We start from the raw sequence: 12,500 nt of genomic DNA on the forward strand, positions 1-12,500 counted from the left end.
ATTTTAGCAGGGCTGCTGAGTTAGCTTATAGGAGCGAGCTAAAGTAAGAAAGAAACACGCCGAAACACACCGACCGGCACCCCCGACGACGACCACGGGTAAACGGCGGGACTTTGCCTCTTAAGCAAGTTTGACTGACGACTACCACGGCTATTCGGCTAGCTAGCTAGCTAGGTAGGTAGGTAGGTAGGTAGGTAGGTAGTCCTCCTCCTCGGCCACCTAGCCGTCGTCGTCGTCGATCGAGCGACCGGGTATATTCAAGACGCCTCTACCGACACCACCACACCAGCGGGCAGTTTAGCGAGCTTGCCAACTCCTCTGCCTCCTCAAGCGCTTCCAGACGCCTACCGACACCACATGCTGCTGGCTGGCTGTCTGTTGTTACAATGGAATTTAAAAAAAAAAACAAACAAAAAACCCCAACTCTATTAAGATTTTCGATAGTTGGAAAATAATAATAAATTAAGATTTTCGATAGATTGAAAATAATGATAAATTGATTTTAGCAGGGCTGCTGAGTTAGCTTATAGGAGCGAGCTAAAGTAAGAAAGAAACACGCCGAAACACACCGACCGGCACCCCCGACGACGACCACGGGTAAACGGCGGGACTAACTGTGACTCTCTTAAGGTGTGAGGAGGCTTTGCCTCTTAAGCAAGTTTGACTGACGCCTACCGACACCGGTCAGGTCGGCGAGGCTCCCGGCGGCCCCGAGCGGGACCACAGGTTGCGGAAGGCGTCCAAGTGAGCGGCGGCGACGCCAGGAGGCCCCCGGGGTCGACTCCGCGGCCCCCGGGTCGGTGTGCGGGCCTCCAGAGCTCGATAAAGTAGTGGTGTCGCTAGCGGTCGAGAAGGCACTTTTCGACGCCTACTGCCACCCCCACATGGCGGTAGGCGCAAAACTGGAAAATCGCCGACCAGAAATGTCGCTTCGTATAATCGACGTTTTTTTTGACCACCATTTTCAGGTGTCGGAGGTGGGTCTGGACGAATACCAACACCATTTCTGGGGTTTCACAACCGCCCGGCTTCTCCGACATATGTTGGAAAGGAGTAGCGATCGAGCGAAGGGGGCTGTCGGTAGGCGGCCGCGGGTTGCATGTGTGCCCGGGACAGCACCCCCATCCAACTAAGGGGTGTCCCCCGGGGGCCAGGGGGACCTCGTCCAGGTCGGCCGGGCGCTTCCAGACGCCTACCGACACCGGTCAGGTCGGCGAGGCTCCCGGCGGCCCCGAGCGGGACCACAGGTTGCGGAAGGCGTCCAAGTGAGCGGCGGCGACGCCAGGAGGCCCCCGGGGTCGACTCCGCGGCCCCCGGGTCGGTGTGCGGGCCTCCAGAGCTCGATAAAGTAGTGGTGTCGCTAGCGGTCGAGAAGGCACTTTTCGACGCCTACTGCCACCCCCACATGGCGGTAGGCGCAAAACTGGAAAATCGCCGACCAGAAATGTCGCTTCGTATAATCGACGTTTTTTTTGACCACCATTTTCAGGTGTCGGAGGTGGGTCTGGACGAATACCAACACCATTTCTGGGGTTTCACAACCGCCCGGCTTCTCCGACATATGTTGGAAAGGAGTAGCGATCGAGCGAAGGGGGCTGTCGGTAGGCGGCCGCGGGTTGCATGTGTGCCCGGGACAGCACCCCCATCCAACTAAGGGGTGTCCCCCGGGGGCCAGGGGGACCTCGTCCAGGTCGGCCGGGCGCTTCCAGACGCCTACCGACACCGGTCAGGTCGGCGAGGCTCCCGGCGGCCCCGAGCGGGACCACAGGTTGCGGAAGGCGTCCAAGTGAGCGGCGGCGACGCCAGGAGGCCCCCGGGGTCGACTCCGCGGCCCCCGGGTCGGTGTGCGGGCCTCCAGAGCTCGATAAAGTAGTGGTGTCGCTAGCGGTCGAGAAGGCACTTTTCGACGCCTACTGCCACCCCCACATGGCGGTAGGCGCAAAACTGGAAAATCGCCGACCAGAAATGTCGCTTCGTATAATCGACGTTTTTTTTGACCACCATTTTCAGGTGTCGGAGGTGGGTCTGGACGAATACCAACACCATTTCTGGGGTTTCACAACCGCCCGGCTTCTCCGACATATGTTGGAAAGGAGTAGCGATCGAGCGAAGGGGGCTGTCGGTAGGCGGCCGCGGGTTGCATGTGTGCCCGGGACAGCACCCCCATCCAACTAAGGGGTGTCCCCCGGGGGCCAGGGGGACCTCGTCCAGGTCGGCCGGGCGCTTCCAGACGCCTACCGACACCGGTCAGGTCGGCGAGGCTCCCGGCGGCCCCGAGCGGGACCACAGGTTGCGGAAGGCGTCCAAGTGAGCGGCGGCGACGCCAGGAGGCCCCCGGGGTCGACTCCGCGGCCCCCGGGTCGGTGTGCGGGCCTCCAGAGCTCGATAAAGTAGTGGTGTCGCTAGCGGTCGAGAAGGCACTTTTCGACGCCTACTGCCACCCCCACATGGCGGTAGGCGCAAAACTGGAAAATCGCCGACCAGAAATGTCGCTTCGTATAATCGACGTTTTTTTTGACCACCATTTTCAGGTGTCGGAGGTGGGTCTGGACGAATACCAACACCATTTCTGGGGTTTCACAACCGCCCGGCTTCTCCGACATATGTTGGAAAGGAGTAGCGATCGAGCGAAGGGGGCTGTCGGTAGGCGGCCGCGGGTTGCATGTGTGCCCGGGACAGCACCCCCATCCAACTAAGGGGTGTCCCCCGGGGGCCAGGGGGACCTCGTCCAGGTCGGCCGGGCGCTTCCAGACGCCTACCGACACCGGTCAGGTCGGCGAGGCTCCCGGCGGCCCCGAGCGGGACCACAGGTTGCGGAAGGCGTCCAAGTGAGCGGCGGCGACGCCAGGAGGCCCCCGGGGTCGACTCCGCGGCCCCCGGGTCGGTGTGCGGGCCTCCAGAGCTCGATAAAGTAGTGGTGTCGCTAGCGGTCGAGAAGGCACTTTTCGACGCCTACTGCCACCCCCACATGGCGGTAGGTGTAAAATCGGAATAGACCGGACCAGGAATGTCGAGGGGGAAAAAAATGACAAAGTCCTGGTGTGCCTAGGCGTCGAGAAGGCACTTTGCGACGCCTACCGACATCCCCATGTGGCAGTAGGCGTAAAACTGGAAAATCGCCGACCAGAAATGTCGCTTCGTATAATCGACGTTTTTTTTGACCACCATTTTCAGGTGTCGGAGGTGGGTCTGGACGAATACCAACACCATTTCTGGGGTTTTCCAGTTTGAAAGTTTTATAAAACATGTTCGGTAGGAAGCACACTTTGGTGTGTCGGTTCGTCGGAGCAGCGACTCTTTGCCTCGTGGTGGTCCGGAACGTCTCTACGGGCTTGTCGCAAAGGCGTCAGAAAGTGGCATCTCCGCCGCCTAGGGCTGTCACCGTTATCGCTGTCGCCGCGCTCCAACTTGTTTTGATCCGCCGCCTTCGTTCCTGCCAACCGTGCGCCCGCTCATCGTCGTTAGGTTATAATACGTGGTACGTGTGTGTGCTTCTCCGTGGACCTAGGGCTGCTCGACGTGTCGAACGATATGTTGGAACAACTAACGGCTCCTTTTCCTGGTTCCATAGTCGTCGTGGTACCCGCGTCGTCAGCCATATCTATGTCCACCATGTTTAGCCGATACGTTTGCTGCAGCTTCTGCTTCCGCCTCAGCGTTCGCCGCTCTCAGCCGCCGCTGTTGTTGCTGCCGTTCTGCCATTCAACCACTACCTGCGAATCTTTCGATGATCGGCCGAACGACCCATCGCTGTGCGACCGATAAATCCTCCGGATTAGGGAGAAACGCCGCCGCTCTCTGCCGCCGTCGAACGGAAAAACGTACATTGTAACGAACGAACGAACGAACGAACGAATTAACGAACGAGCGAACAAACAAACAAAAATAGCCGCGGGGGATGCACTATGTAGATCCTGATCCCCTTGTAACCATACGTACGTTGTTCGATGCTCTCCCGTCCTGGAAGTCGCCGCAGCAAACAGGAGGATGAGCAGCAGCAGGCGCCGCCGCCGTAACCGCCGCCTGCCTGCCGCCTCCTACTCCTGTCAGCGTCCGATCTCACAGCCGTGTGAACGTTCGCTGACACCCGATTTCTTTCCGTCTGGCAAAACCTTGGACGTCCCGCTCGCGGTACACGTGCTGCAGCGACTTCTCGTCCGACAACGCATAAGCGTCGACGTCTGCCGCCGCATCTTCTGATACGTGGACGGTGATAGCGCTAGTCCCTTCTTGCGCCACCTCCACCTTTGTTAGCGCCAAAGAAGATCGATCGAGCAGTCGTGGTCGCAGTCGATTAACCCGTTTTCACCGTCCGCAGTTCCCAAGCCGCCGATCAAGTCGTTGCTCTTCTTGTTCGTTCTTCCCATACCGTCGATTTGCACGGCTGCCGGATGAGCCATCCTCTGTCCGGCGAAGCGCTCACGTCAGTGATCGATACTTGCACCGACAGTCCTCCCGCTCGCGACTCGGTGCTCGAATCGGACTCGTTCGTTTTTATCTCGATGCGATTGTGAAAAGGGGGACCGGTCGTCAATGTCGTGTGTGTCGACGATGTTGTTCGCCCGGTCCGCCGCGTTGTTGTCGTTTTTTTTTTTTTTTTTTTTTTTCCCCTAACGTTCGCCGTCGCACGGACGAAAGGGTGAGAAAAAAAAAAAAGCTCGAAAAAGCCGCCCAAAAAAATCGGACCGAGGAGCCGCTTGCGAGAACGCGCCATGTGCACGTTGTCTCTCCTCGGTTTTCCGAGCACGAACACGACGCCGGTCGGTCGGTCGGTCGACGAAGGCGACGACGAAGGTGACGGGAAAATTTACGCCGCCGCTGCCCTGGTCCAGCTCCTCCCCGATGACGGCTGTGATGTTGACGTTGACGTTGGCGACGACGACGACGACGACGGAGACGACGACGACGACGAGACGGCATCGATGGCGACCACGATGACGACGACCTCGACGAGTTCAGTCTGCACCTTGACCTCCGATGTCCGTGTGCACTGCCGTCGTGCTGTTTGTCGTTTGTCGTATGTATCGCTGTCAAGGGTGCCGTTGTCGTTGTTGTTGTCGACGTTGTTGCTTGCTCTCTCGTCTCGGTCGGTTGGTACGTTGATGACGACGACGACGACGAAGACGACGACGACGACGACGAGACGGCATCGATGGCGACCACGATGACGACGACCTCGACGATTCCAGTCTGCACCTTGACCTCCGATGTCCGTGTGCACTGCCGTCGTGCTGTTTGTCGTTTGTCGTATGTATCGCTGTCAAGGGTGCCGTTGTCGATGTTGTTGTTGTCGACGCTGTCGTCTGTTCTCTCTTCTCGGCCGGCTGTGACGTGGACGTTGACGACGACGACGACGAGACGGAATCGATGGCGACCACGATGACGACGACCTCGGCGAGTTCAGTCTGCACCTTGACCCTCGATGTCCGTGTGCACTGCCGTCGTGCTGCTTGTCGTTTGTCGTATGTATCGCTGTCAAGGGTGCCGTTGTCGTTGTTGTTGTCGACGTTGGTCGCTTTCGTTCTTTGAGTCTCGGTCTCGGTCCAAGTCAGGGGAGAAACAAAAAAGAGGCCATCAGCGCGGGCAGCGCGCTTCTTCTGACGGCGAACCCCCTCGAAAAATAAATAAACACGTGCCCGTCGTTGTAGTTGTCTGTCTTATGTCGGTCGGTCGGTCGGTCGGTCTGTCGTTCTGTCGAAACAAAGTCCCAAATTCCAACGATACCTGGTTGATCCTGCCAGTAGTCATATGCTTGTCTCAAAGCTTAAGCCATGCAAGTGTAAGTTCACGCCACGCATTAGAACGGGCGAAACCGCGAATGGCTCAGGAACCGGACCTAATCCTCGGGACCGTATTCCTCCTCGGAGGCGATGGATAACTGTGGCAATTCTAGAGCTAATACATGTGACACAGGCCGCGATCGGTCGGCGCGCCGTCGTCGCCACGCCTCGCGCGCTGGCACCCGCGTCGGCCGTTCCGGGTCGCGGCGCTACATATTAGACTGAGACCGATGCGCGTCATTCCGTCCTCCCGTCGTCGGCGTTCCCGCTCGCGGGTCCGTTCGGTGGCGGGGCTCATAGGGCGGCGCGCTCCGCTTTGGTGACTCTGGATAACTCACTGGTCGATCGCACGAGCTTTCACGCCCGGCGACGGGTCTCTCGAGGGTCCGCCCTATCAACTGTCGACGGTCGGTTAAGTGCCTACCGTGGTTACTACGGGTAACGGGGAATCGGGGTTCGATTCCGGAGAGGGAGCATGCGAAACGGCTACCACATCCAAGGAAGGCAGCAGGCGCGCAAATTACCCACTCCCGGCACGGGGAGGTAGTGACGAAAAATAACGACGCGGGACTCTGTCGAGGCCCCGCGATCGGAATGAGTACACTTCAAATCCGTTAACGAGGACCAACCGGAGGGCAAGTCTGGTGCCAGCAGCCGCGGTAATTCCAGCTCCGGTAGCGTATATTAAAGTTGTTGCGGTTAAAAAGCTCGTAGTCCGAACTCGGGTTCGTGGTCGCGCAAGCGGCCCCGGGGCGGCGGCGCCATCGTCCGTCGTTGACTTTGGTCGTCCGTTCGCATTCCCGGCCCTTTCCGCCGGTGTCAACCGCTAGCATACCCGCCACGCGGTCCTGCCGGCGAGGTGGACGAGGAGGTCGTGATCGGGATCCGGGAAAAAAAAAACAAGTGGTCGTCGGTTCGGTTCCGGGAGTAGTCTAACGGGGGGGTGCTACGTGTGTGTGTTTGGGTGCGTTCATTCGCATCCCCGCACTCTGACCCCCGCGCTTCTCTCCCTCTCCCTTTCCGCGCGTTCCTCTTTTTTTTTGAACCCCCCGGTCCGCTCCGAGTCCCTGCTTCGTGTCTTGTCTGCGCGCGTGTTGCGGTCGGCGGTTTCTCCTCCAAGGGTGCTCTTAACCGAGTGTCCGCGGCGGCCGGTACGTTCACTTTGAAAAAATTAGAGTGCTCAGAGCGGGCTGTTCAAGCTTGCATACGATAAGCATGGAATGATGGAAGAGGGCCTCGTCTACGTCTGTCGGTCTCCGTCTACGGCGAGGCAATGATCGAAGGGAGCGGTCGGGGCCACTCGTATTGCGACGTTAGAGGTGAAATTCTTGGATCGTCGCAAGACGAACTGCAGCGATGGCGTGTGGCAAGCACGTTTTCCTCGATCAAGAGCGAAAGTCGGAGGTTCGAAGACGATCAGATACCGTCGTAGTTCCGACCGTAAACGATGCCGACCGGCGATCCGCCGGCGTTCGCTTCCATGACCCGGCGGGTAGCCTGCGGGAAACCAGAGTTCGGTTCCGGGGGGAGTATGGTTGCAAAGCTGAAACTTAAAGGAATTGACGGAAGGGCACCACCAGGAGTGGAGCCTGCGGCTTAATTTGACTCAACACGGGAAAACTCACCCGGTCCGGACACCGGTAGGATTGACAGATCGATAGCTCTTTCTCGATTCGGTGGGTGGTGGTGCATGGCCGTTCTTAGTTGGTGGAGCGATCCGTCTGGTTGATTCCGATAACGAACGAGACTCCGGCCTGCTAACTAGTGCGCCGATGTCAGTGATTTTTACGGCGGGCTCGGCGTCCTCCGTGGCGCTCGGGTCCGGGTCGGTTTTCTCACGCACTTCTTAGAGGGACGGGTGGCAGAAAGCCACACGAGGCGGAGCGATAACAGGTCTGTGATGCCCTTAGATGTCCGGGGCCGCACGCGCGCTACACTGGAGGTATCAGCGGGGACTTCGCCCCGGCCCGAGAGGGTTGGGAAACCTCTGAACCACCTCCCGTGATAGGGATCGGGGCCTGTAACCAACCCCGTGAACGAGGAATTCCCGGTAGGCGCGGGTCAACAGCCCGCGTCGATCACGTCCCTGCCCTTTGTACACACCGCCCGTCGCTACTACCGATCGAACGGTCCGGTGAGGTCCTCGGATCTGGCCGACGACGCCGCCGGGCAGTGCGCGACGTGTCCGTCACGACACTCGTGCATCTACGCCTCGGCGTTCGATGCCTGGAGAAGACGACCGAACCCGATCGTTTAGAGGAAGTAAAAGTCGTAACAAGGTTTCCGTAGGTGAACCTGCGGAAGGATCATTACCGTTTTCCCGTTCGAGACTGGTTTGTTGTTTTCCGGCCTACCTCCTCTGTCTGTCGGCGTCAACGCCTCGAATGCGCGCAAACAAACCTATAAAAGGCGGAGCGAGAGATAGATTTGTGGTGACGCGGAGGTTTTTAAAGCCCCAGCTCTTCTTGCTTGCTTCCGCGTCTTACCACCTGTTTGTTTTTTCGCCCACCGCAAGTGATGGCCGCTTCTTCTTTGCCTTGTCGCCGCTTTATCGTTTTTTTTGTTTTTTTGCAGCCGCTGTGCCACCGCCGCTAGCTAAAAAAACAAACTACTCGCGACATTGCAATGCCGTCACGCCTCCTCGCACAGACCTCCTCGCACACTACTAAATCTATATAAACAAAAACTAATATAAAAAAACCAAGTGCTGAACCCTGGACGGGGGATCACTCGGCTCGTCCGTCGATGAAGAGCGCGGCCAGCCGCGATAACTGATGCGAATTGCAGGACTCAGTGAACATCGACACCTCGAACGCACATTGCGGCCCCGAGATCCCTTGTCTCGGGGCCACGTCCGGTCGAGAGGCGGAACGTTACATGTCTTTCTCCGTTAACGAAACGACATCTTGCCGTCCCCGTGCCCGCCCGGTCCTCGGCACGGTGGTAACCGGGACGTCGCAGGAGCGAGTGACGAGGGGGAAGAAAAATAAAAAAAGAATTGACTCCTTTCAATGTCTTTTTTTTTTTTAAAACCCTCTCCGGCCTCCTCCTTCGTCTCCCGCTGGCAGACCGCGGAGTCTTTTCCCTTTTCGACCGCGTGAAGAAACACTGTGGAGGAGGAGCAGGAGGAGTCTGTCCGAAAGCAGCCGAAGGGAGACCAAAAAAAAAGTACCGACCTAACCGACTGCCGACGTAAGCGCCGCCTGCTCGTCTCGCTCTCTGCCTCATGAAGGTGTCTCTCAGCGACGCCTCGAGCAGCGCGACGAGCACGGCCGTCGCACCGTAAAAAGGTGGCCGCGTCGTAGGCAACGCAACGTCGGATGGGGAGGACCCACGCTTTTTTTTAATTGTTGGCTTCTTCATTTTCGGTCGGACGGGCGCTATATCGGCCAGCCGTCGTCACACGGAGGGTACCGATCGAGATTCCTCTCCTCCAAACACCACACTCTACTAAAAACCGCCGCCCTCGGCTCGGACGAGACGACCCGCTGAACTTAAGCATATCGCTAAGCGGAGGAAAAGAAACCAACCGGGATTCCCTTAGTAACGGCGAGTGAACCGGGAGAAGCCCAACGCCGAATCCCGTCGCAAGTTAAAGGCTTCGGGACGTGTGGCGCATGGGTCGAAGGCAGCCGTTCGTTTTCGTCTCGCATAGTTCGGAGTTCCCTCGATCGGGGCCGCCCGCGGCGGGTGCCAGGCCCATTCGGTGCGGACGGCGAGCGACGGCCTTCGATCCGAGAGTCGGGTTGCTTGGGAACGCAGCCCAAATCGGGTGGTAAGCTCCATCCAAGGCTAAATACCGGGACGAGTCCGATAGTCGACAAGTACCGTGAGGGAAAGTTGAAAAGAACTTTGGAGAGAGAGTTCAAGAGAACGTGAAACCGCCCAGGGGTAAACGGGTGGGACCGCTCACCGCGATCGCGGGGGGACTCAGTCCGGTGCTGCCTAGGCTCGAGCCCAAACTCGATGTGTGTTCTTGAAAGAGAGGCCGTCGCGGCACAGGTCGTCGTTCGTCGTGTCCGCGGGGGACTCGTTCCCCGCGGTTCCAGCTTTTGTGCCCGCGTCGCCGACGAAGGAGACGGGCCGCGTGGATAGCGGGAAGGGAAACGTGGTGACGACCGCGGCGTCGGTAGGTGGCTGCGTCGGTTGGCTGCGACGGAGGGGACTCGTCCTCTCGATCGCTGCTGCCGCCGGGCCCTAACCCGCCGCATCCGTCGCCGCCGCTTCTTCTTTCCTCCTGCTCCCTCCGCGCGCGACTCCGCTGCACCCGTCCCCTTCATCATCGCTCGGCGTAATCATGGCGCGGGCGCTTCGGCGCGACCTCCGCGCGGCCGGCACCGGACGCACTTCCCCTCCGGTCCGTCGTCGCGACCCGTTCCCGGCGTGCAGGTCGAACACGCGGGTTTTTTTCCGTAGGCGGCAGGCGTTTCATCACCCTGAAAACCCCCGTCTTCCCACCTTGTGAAGTCGGGGGCCACCGGCCGTCGGGCCCGCGAACGTAACTGCCCCTTTCTGCCGGGAACGGAGGAAATCTGACACGATCCGTTACACGTGGCGAGCCGGTCCGTTTTGATCCCGCCGGAAGTCGCGTGCGGGCGACGCACTCTGTGTGTCGCTCCTTAGGCGCCCCACCGTCTCGGGCGCGTGCGCGATGAGAGGCGGGATAGGACTGGCGCGGCCTCGCCGTCACGCACCTCGCCGACGTTTCGGGTTCTTGTCGGGGGCAACCCCGCCCGCGCCCGTTTCCGTTTCCGGAGAGGTCGCTCGGCGACGCTTTTTTACTCGAGCCGCCCGCCACCCCGGGTCAGCGACGTGCATCGGCAACCCACCCGACCCGTCTTGAAACACGGACCGAGGAGTCCTGGCCGTTCGCGAGTCGTAGGGGCCACCTCTGACTAACCCCGAAGGCGAAGCGAAAGCGAGAGAGCGTGTAGGAGGGCGTCGATCGGGAGAGGTGTCGTGGCAAAGTCGTCCGGGGGTCGTCGGGGGGTGTCGTCGGTCTCGTGCCGTCGTCTTCTCCTCGCCTCACCCGCCTCCGAGCCGTGCCCGATCCCGCCGGCGCGGCGTTTTCGGCCTTCCGCCGTCGCTGCTGCGGTGCCCGCAACTTTTCCTTTTTTCTCTCTTCCCGAGAGAGATAGGAGAGGGAAGGCTCGTGGCTGACGTGCGGTTGTTTTTCCCTCCTCCCCGAGAGGGGACCGGCGCATCTTCCAAAAAGGGGAATTGCCGGGCGCCAGCTTCCATATCCTCCTTCCGCCCATCGGTGAGATCCCGCGGCTTGAACTAGTCCTATTTTGTCGTCGAGTTTAGGCGCTGCGCGCGGGCGCATCACCCCCGGGTCGGTTTCCCCTTTTTCCGAGTACGACTCGGCCGACTCTGGCGTAGCGAGCGACCAGGGACCCGAAAGATGGCGATCCACGCCCGGTCGGGATGAAGCCAGAGGAAACTCTGGTGGAAGTCCGAAGCGCCTCTGACGTGCAAATCGATCGTCGGAACCGGGTGTAGGGGCGAAAGACCAATCGAGCCGTCTAGTAGCTGGTTCCCTCCGAAGTTTCCCTCAGGATAGCTGGCGCTCGATCGTCGCAATTCCATCCGGTAAAGCGAACGATTGGAGGCCCCGGGGCCGTTCACGGCCTCGACCTACTCTCGAACTCGGAACGGGTGGAACGGGCCGACTCTCCCGAACGACGGAGCCGACCCATCCGGCCGCCGCCGCCAGCACGCTTCGCTGGGCGGTTGGTCACCTCGAATGCGAGTGCCAAGTGGGCCACTTTTGGTAAGCAGAACTGGCGCTGTGGGATGAACCAAACGTCCGGCTAAGGTGCCTAACGCGACGCCCATGAGATCCCCGAAAGGGTGTCGGTCGATATAGACAGCAGGACGGTGGCCACGGAAGTCGGAATCCGCTAAGGAGTGTGTAACAACTCACCTGCCGAATCGACCGGCCCCGAAAATGGAGGCGCTGGAGCGACGGACCGATGCCGGACCGTCGCGGCGAGGAGCGATGAACTTTCGCGCCGAAACGATGCCGCGACGAGTAGGAGGGCGCCGCGGCGAGCACGGAAGCCTAGGGCGCGAGCCCGGGTGGAGCCGACCGCGGGTGCAGATCTCGGTGGTAGTAGCAAATATTCGAACGAGACCTTCGAAGACCGAAGTGGAGAAGGGTTCCGTGCCAACGGCGGTCGAGCACGGGTCAGTCGGTCCTAAGACGCGGGCGAAAGTCTTCCCGAAAGGCGCCGGATCCGTTATGAAAGTGAAAGGAAAGCGAATCGAATCGAATCGAATCAAAAGCCCAAACAAAAAAAAAGCGGCCGGCCTCCCGTCGAAAGGGAATCGGGTTAATATTCCCGAACCCGGACTCGGAGAGGGCCCGGGGGTGGCGACGCTGTCGGCAGCGATGTCGGCGGCGCCCGTCGCTTCCCGGGCGAAACCGCGGTGACGCAAGCGAGCCCGGAGACGTCGCCGGGAGCCCCGGGAAGAGTTCTCTCTTCTTCGTAAAGGACCATGTCCGTGGAATCGGCTCGTCCGGAGATACGGAAAAGGTACCTGTAGAGCGCCGCGGCTCGGGCGGCGTCCGGTGCGCTTTCGGCGGCCCTGGAAAATCCGGGTCCGGTTTTCGCAGCTCTCGAGTCGGTCCGTACCCACCATCCGCAGCAGGTCTCCAAGGTGTACAGCCTCTCGTCGATGGCATCAATGTAGGTAAGGGAAGTCGGCAAAATGGAT

General features: G+C 59.8%; 2 non-coding genes and 1 pseudogene across 2 annotated transcripts in view; all 3 read left to right on the forward strand.

Moving 5' to 3' along the window:
• The first annotated feature begins 5,721 nt into the window (after positions 1–5,721).
• LOC145275169 (small subunit ribosomal RNA) lies at positions 5,722–8,092 on the forward strand (annotated as a pseudogene).
• Positions 8,093–8,490: 398 nt separating this feature from the next.
• On the forward strand, positions 8,491–8,648 carry LOC145275174 (5.8S ribosomal RNA). The gene has a single exon (XR_013867070.1). It is a non-coding gene; the product is annotated as a 5.8S ribosomal RNA (ribosomal RNA).
• Positions 8,649–9,241: 593 nt separating this feature from the next.
• LOC145275181 (large subunit ribosomal RNA) overlaps positions 9,242–12,500 on the forward strand; it is a 5,727-nt gene continuing 2,468 nt past the window's right edge. The window contains exon 1 of the ribosomal RNA XR_013867075.1: positions 9,242–12,500. This exon is cut by the window's right edge and continues 2,468 nt beyond it. This is a non-coding gene — a ribosomal RNA (large subunit ribosomal RNA).

The sequence above is a fragment of the Euprymna scolopes genome, unplaced genomic scaffold (genome assembly GCF_053919585.1).
Source record: "Euprymna scolopes isolate OS-2025 unplaced genomic scaffold, ASM5391958v1 sca63, whole genome shotgun sequence".
Taxonomy (NCBI): Eukaryota; Metazoa; Mollusca; class Cephalopoda; order Sepiida; family Sepiolidae; genus Euprymna; species Euprymna scolopes.